The sequence below is a fragment of the Gossypium arboreum genome, chromosome 11 (assembly GCF_025698485.1).
Source record: "Gossypium arboreum isolate Shixiya-1 chromosome 11, ASM2569848v2, whole genome shotgun sequence".
NCBI classification, from domain to species: Eukaryota; Viridiplantae; Streptophyta; class Magnoliopsida; order Malvales; family Malvaceae; genus Gossypium; species Gossypium arboreum.
The window spans coordinates 16,704,348-16,712,077 of NC_069080.1; the positions used below are offsets into that span (position 1 = coordinate 16,704,348).

The 7,730-nt window shown below is 31.9% G+C and overlaps 1 non-coding gene across 1 annotated transcript; it reads left to right on the plus strand.

Annotated features, from left to right (window-relative positions):
• The first annotated feature begins 369 nt into the window (after nt 1-369).
• Nucleotides 370-476, plus strand: LOC128285038 (small nucleolar RNA R71). The gene has a single exon (XR_008275453.1). It is a non-coding gene; the product is annotated as a small nucleolar RNA R71 (small nucleolar RNA).
• Nucleotides 477-7,730: the final 7,254 nt, after the last annotated feature.

Consider the following 7,730-nt stretch of genomic DNA (forward strand, 5'->3'; position numbering starts at 1 on the left):
CATTTGCTCATTCTCCATGCTAGGGCCGTAGGATAGATAGTTTAAATTGCTCATTCCACCTCCACTTGCATCACACTGCATTACTGGATGAACCTTTGAAGAGCCAAGTAAACCATCAATTTTTCTATTCAAAAGTTCTACTGGTTAGAGAGCATAGTAACCGAATCGGCGTTAAAAACGCCGGCTACTTTTGTAGGCTTTGTCCTCATGACTTGCCACTGATAATTATTCAGTGACATCTCTTCTATAAACTCATAAGCCTCTTCAGGTGTCTTATTATTAATAGTCCCACCAATAGCTGCGTTAATCATCTTTCTAGTTGAGAGATTCAAACCGTTGTGGAAAGTTTGAACTTGTAGCCAAAGGGGTAACCTATGGTGAGGGCACCTTCTTAATAGATCCTTGTATCTCTCCCATGCATCATAAAGTGTTTCTAAATCCATCTGCACAAAATAAGAAATATCATTCCTTAGTTTAGCCGTTTTAGCCGGCGAAAAATATTTCAGTAAAAATTTTTTGGTCATTTGTTCCCAAGTTGTGATTGACCCTTGTGGTAACGAGTTTAACCACTGTTTAGCTTTGTTCCTTAATAAGAATGGAAACAACCGAAGGCGAATGGCATCGTCAGAAACGCCATTGATCTTAAAAGTGTTGCAAAATTCCAGGAAGTTTGTTAAATGAGTGTTTGGATCCTCGTCCTGCAAAATGAGTGTTTGGATCCTTATCCTACAAATCATCAAACTGAACAAACTGATGTATCATCTGAATTGTGTTAGGTTTTAGTTCAAAATTATTTGCAGCGACATCAGGTCTAACTATACTTGATTCAGTTCCTGTTAAAGTAGGTTTAGCATAATCATACATAGTATGAGGAGCAGGATCCTGATTTACTGGGTTTGCAGCAATCACAGGAGGTAACGGATTATTTTGATTATCAGCCATCTCCTTGGTTGTGGTTTGAATATAGTCCTTTTGCCCTTCCTCTATATATAGTAGGCTTCACCTTATTTCTCTTTGGTTTCTGCGAGTTGTGCTTTCGATCTCACTATCAAAAAGTAGAGGTCCCAACGGGTTTCTTCTAGTCATAAACTATAAAAACCTGCTAGAAGTAAATAAAAGAAAGTTTAGTAATTTAAGCAAAATTAAAATAAAAGTAATTTGCAATAAAAATAAAAAATGGCTAAAGTAATAAAAATTAAGCGTTCCTAATATCTTAGTCCCCGGCAACGGCGCCAAAAACTTAATGGTCGTGAAACTAACTAAAAATTCAACTTAAGGCAAGCGTATCTATCGAACAGTAGTATAGTTATGGTAAGACTAGAAATATCATATCCACGAGGACTAAAAGTACTAGTAATTACTATCTTTTTATTATCTAACCTAAAAATTAAGAGAATGTTTACCTAAAACTAATTATTTAATTAGCTAAGATTACGACAGATATTAAGGTAGGAAAATACTTTTGAAAAACCGATTGAGAATACAATACCTAAGAAAGAATCCACCTAGACTTCACTTATTACCTTTGAATTAGACGATTTATTCACTTGACTAATTCCGTAGAAATCCCTGATTTATGTTAATATCCCTTTCGAGACTGAAAACAACTGACTCTAGGTTGATTAATTGAAATCTCTTTCTAATTAAAATCCCTATTGTCGCATTAACTTGATCTATGGAATCCCTTATTAGATTTGACTCTAATCCAGCAGATTTATGTCGTCCTATTTCTAGTATTGCATACAATTCCACTTAATTATGAATGATCTACTATTAAACTGGGACTTTTCCTCCACTAAATAAGCACATCAAAAACCTGAATTAATATCCTGGAATATTAAAGCAAGGATTAAAACTCATAATTAAGAATAAGAACAAATATTTATCATATAAATCAAAGAGTAATAAGATTCATCTTAGGTTTCATAATAATAATGGAGTTTAGTTCATAATAATAATGGAAAACATCTCAAAGTATAGAAAACAACAAACATAAAGAAACCCAAAGAACTTCTAGGAACTTAGATGGAAATCTTCAGTCTTGATGTAGATCTTGTCTCTGACGTGATTCCGATGGCTATCCTTGAGTACTTTCTGCCTTTAATACTTCGTGTGTCCCCCCTCATCCTTCTAGGGTGTTTATATAGGCTTTAGAATGCTTTCAAACCCTTAAAAGTGGCCTTTTCCGAGTAGAACTAGACTTGGGTTCGATAGGGACACGACCGTGGGCCACGCCCGTGTGCAAGTGCTTAAACCGTGTGCAATTTTGACTTGGATTAATGTTGACACAGCCATGAAACACAGGCATGTGGCCTACCCGTGTGCCTCACACGGGCTTGTGGTTTACCCGTGTGGACGTGCCTAGGCCGTGTGAAACACTGATTTAGGCCCAATTTGTCCCTTTTTGGCCCGTTTCTTGCTCTTTTTGATATCCTAAGCTCTCCTGAGTATAAAACATGAAATTAAAGGATTAGGAGCATCGAATTCACTAAAACCAAGGAAAATTCATTCATAAATATGCCAAGCACGGGGTAAAAATATGTATAAATTACAGTTTATCAACAATTGTATCCTAGCCTTTTACTAAGTTCACATGAGCATCAATCATTAATAATTGGATATTCATACCTTGTACTGTCACATAACAATGACCAGATTTCATCACTTGCATCTGAACATATATTACACTTATTTAATGATACATTTTGAGATCCTTTCCATTCTTCTAATTTCACTCAATAGATACAACATCAATTACTTGTTTCAATTCAATGTCATTTACTAGCTATGTATGCCAATTTTTATCAACATTTCAATGTATGTTCAAACATAGATAAAATGAAAATAACACAAACAAACTTAGCGGTGAGCAAAACTTGATTCGATTTGAAAAAATCGGAAAAAATTTAAATTTTTAGTTAATCGAATCGAGTTATTCGAGTTTCAAGTTCGAGTCATGTTGAATTTTATAATTCGAATAACTTGAATAATTCGAATAACATATTGGTGTAAATACCTATTTAAATTTTTTTTTTGTAATTTTTGTTGAAAAAGTGGCCAAGTTACTCATTTTCAATTTATTCTTTCTCTTATATTTATATTTTAATTAGCCTTAATTAATCTAGTTTAGTTTAACTTAAAAACTTTAATCACACTAATTCTAATGCTAATTATTCTAATTGGATTCTCACATCATCATCCACTAAATCATAATTAAGAATGGTCTAATAACCATTTTGGCCTTTAGATTAATTGTTTTCTAAGTCCTCAAGCCTATTTTCAATTAAAACTCAATAGCGATTAGACTTTTACAATTTAGTCTTTGAGTTTTAATTAAGTATTTTATTGGCTAAATTACTTGACCATTCTTTAATATGTTTTTATGCCAACTCTATAAATATTCCTATATTATATTTATGAACTCTATTCACGAAAATGGAGTTTCAAAATTGCATTTTCCGACACCATTAAAAATCAAGTCATTATAATCATTACATGGTATTAATATAATATATCTTAGTCAAGCTTGGTTCAATTCAAAATATGAGCTAACTCAGTATTTCTTTTAAAAATTATTAAAATAATTTATGTTAATTTAATTTAATATCTAATAATTTTATTTTACTTTTATTAAAATTTTAAATATAGAAAATTTAATATATTTTTAATATTTTTGAAGTTAAAGATCATTTCATTAAAAATAAAATCAGGATAAAAGAGAAAACAATGAGAGAACTTAAACCCAAGCTAATAGTCTTACCTAATACACCCGACCCTAGCTCCCTCATTATCACCCAAATCATGACGACAATCAAAAATTAAAATTTCCACAATAGGAGGACAAATGACAAATTTAAAGTTGTCTGCTTGAGATAAAGCCACCCTTGCAAAGGAGTGAGCAACTTTATTAGTGTTTCTACAAGTCCAACAAAAGGATATAGTTAAAAGAAGAATTGAGATGGATATAGTCTTAAATTTGCAACCTCGGATTTGAAAAATAAAAAATACCACGAGAAAAGGCAACCTAAAGTCCACGATTACCAATTTCCAAAGTGATGCCCTCCGCATGTCAATATCTAATCCATGAGAGTGCCTCCTGAACAGCTATAACTTCAGGCATAAAAGGTCCAAATTATCTTTCTTAAAACCAGTTATGCATTGAACAAAACGACCCCAATCACATCCTTACAATATCTAGAAGGCTAGATATTCTAGATGAACATTCTAGCTATTAGATATTTGTAAAATTAGTGGCAAGGATGTTGACTTGTGTAACACCTCATACCCGACCTAGACATTTTGGCTGAATCCTGAGAAATTACACATGTTTGTTTGAAAACCAAAAACTTAAAATTTGAAAATGTTTCGTAAAACAATACTTGATAATTGTATTTTTGATTTTTAAGGAAAAATACCTTATTCGGTTAATTCATTTTAGATTCAAATAAACACTTTTAAGATCAATTAATTATGTAGCGAAAATCTTAAGTTAAAAAGAGTTTTGAAAACTGTAATTTGGTTTTTAAAAAATTTAGTGCATTGCTATTTGAAATAAAATATTCAAAATATGATAAAGTAGTTCAAAATGAAGAATAAAATCCAAAACAAACAACAGTCCCCTAAAAGTCTAAATAAACAGTCCAGTTGAAATTAATTATTAAACTTAATAGAATTAAGGAAACAACAATTTTAACCGAGCTCCAACTACGCCGATCCGTTCCAAGTTTGTTGGTTACCTAAGAGAAAAACATACAGAAAGTGTGCTTACGAGCTCAGTGTGAAACATATCTCAAACAATAAATCAGATGCATATAAATTAACATATAGTATGTAACACCCCTAACCCACATCCATCGCCGGAATAGGGTCACGAGGTATTACCGATTAACTTATAACTCAGATCAAATTCGATTATAAAATGTCTAATAAAAATTTGTATAACATAATTACCATACTACGATTCAATGTTACAAATAATCCCAGAGTTTTATATACAACAATGTTAATAAGAATATATGAATTATCTAACCAAGAACATATATTGATTTACAAACTTATCAAATATGTACATCCTAACTTTCATGACTTTTAAATAATGCTAATGAAAAAAATATATCTTAAAATCATATAAATGTCATGCACATGCCATATGCAACCAAATACACATCATTTCATTTCATAAAATAAATATCACATGGTAACATTTTGTTCGCTAATTTATAACATTTACAAATCAAGAATACATAATTGAAATACAACTTCCAGCTCAAATATTTGTACTAATCGAATAACCCAACCAAAATGTCACATTAATGCACCATTTAAGTCTAGTACATAATCGTATCCATCTTTCCTTAATTCGGTCAACACAATTACCCTTTTTGCCGAAATACAAATTTAAAAACAACTTAATATTTATATATGCTTCTTAGACTCACGTACATACATACTTCAAGCCACATTATTTACCCAAAGTATATTAACAGGGACAAGTACCATATTACAGACAAGTCAATCCATTATATACACAAATAAATACATAAACATATACCTATAATAAAGTTGGTTATAACCATCTCATTCATTCTTATCTTATAACCGATCATGCACATACATTATCCATTATAATCACCTCAGAAACATATAACATAGTTCCCAAAATAATTTAAGTATCAAGGCCGAATACATACCAACCTAGACATTATTTTTTAATTCAACTCACAAGCCAAATTATTTGTCAAAAATTTAAATCGTTAGTAAACCATACAAAACATCCAAACATAACATATAATACATGTAACAAAATTAATCCGAATCACACTAGAACATAGCCGAATATTCCTTGGCACCAATGTATATAATAACACTTTAACAAAATATAACAATCATTTCCATATATATATTTATACTCATGCAAAAACTATAACCGAATCAACCATAGGTACTACCCAAATCATCAACTATTTCAACCTACAAAACTCACATAAGCTTAACTAAAGTTTTATTCACTCACAACATATTAACCCTAATGAGCTCATACTATGGTCATACATAACCGAATTCAAGTAGAGAAAAAATAACCACAACCAAAACCAACTTAAGAATTTAGCCATTTTCGCATGGCTTGAATATATATTCATTTCCAAAATAACTAACTCCAAAACCAGCCTATACATGCCATAATTTAAGTTTAGCTTAAAGGTACCAAAGCAGTAGACAGTGTGATGAACTTGGCTGACGATCCCCGAGCTTGTAGCTTGACTTCAAAATCTATATGATAAGTCGTAATTTATACATATTTTATCCCATGCTTAAGCACATTTTTGGATGAATTATCATTAAATTTGTGGAACTTGATGCTCCTAATCGTTTAATTTCATGTCTTATACTTAGGTGAGCATAGGAGAGTAAAAACAACGAGAAATGGGCCAAAAACAGAGAAAATAAGTCAACGTGGGAAATCAACATGACCTAGACTTCCTCACACGGGTAGACCACACGGCCGTGTCTATTTAACAGACTCTAAACACGGCTTAAGCCACCCCACATGGGTGTGCCACACGGGCGTGTCCCTGTCGAGCCCAAGTCTAGTTCTATTCAGAAAAGGCGACTCCTGAGGGTTTTAAAGCATACTAAAGCCTATATAAACACCCTAGGAGGTACCTAGAAGACACACATGGAGTAGGAGGCAAGGAATTACTCGAAGAAAGCCGATTGATCCATCTTAGAAGCCAGATTCTTCTTCAATACTGAAGATCTCCCTTCAATTTCTTTCAGCGGTTTTTTGGTTTTTTTTTTATGTTTTGTTATCATTATTCTTCTGAGATGTTTTCTTTTATATATATGAACTAAATCCCCTAAATACCTAAGGGGAATAAAGCCTAAGACGGATATTGTTATTATTTTCTAAATTATATGATAAATACTTGATTTGTTCTTAATTATGTGTTCTTAATTCTTGCTTTAATATTCTAGGATATTGATTTAAGTATTGATGTGCTTATTTAGAGGAGCAAAAGTCCCTGTCTAAGAGTAGATCTAGCATAATTAAGCGGAGTTGATTGCACCCCTAGTCATAGGGCGACATAAATCTGCCGGATTAGGGTCAAACCTAATAAGGGAATCCATAGATCGAGTTAATGCAACACTAGGGGTTTTAATTAAAAAGAGATTTGACTAGGGTTAGATGTTGTTAGTCTCGAGAGAGATAATAATATAAATTAGGGATTTCTACGGATCAATTCAAGTGAATAAATCGTCTAATTCAGAGTCAAATAACAAGTGAAGTCTAGGTGCAATTTCCCTTAGGTATTGTCTAAATTAATCAGTTTTCCCAAAAGTATTTCCCCAATTTACTTCCTATGCATTCGTAGTTTAGTTATTTAGTTTAGATAAAACAAATCCTCTTATTTTTAGGCTAGATAATAAAAAGAAAATTAATACTAGTACTTTTATTTCCTGTGGGTTCGACATTCCGTTCTTGCTATAAACTATACTACTGTTCGATAGGTGCGCTTGCCTTCATCGTGATAATAGTTAGTTTTCAAGTATGATCAATCATAAATATAAAACTTATCACGCATACATCACTATAAAATAGAGTAAACATAACACAGGGAGTAAGCTCTCAAAGCTTAGTAAGTCATAAGCAAATAAACAATTCAATGACTTATTCAACTTAACTAAATTAAACTAGATTATTATATCAATTCACATTTAATTCTAGGCAC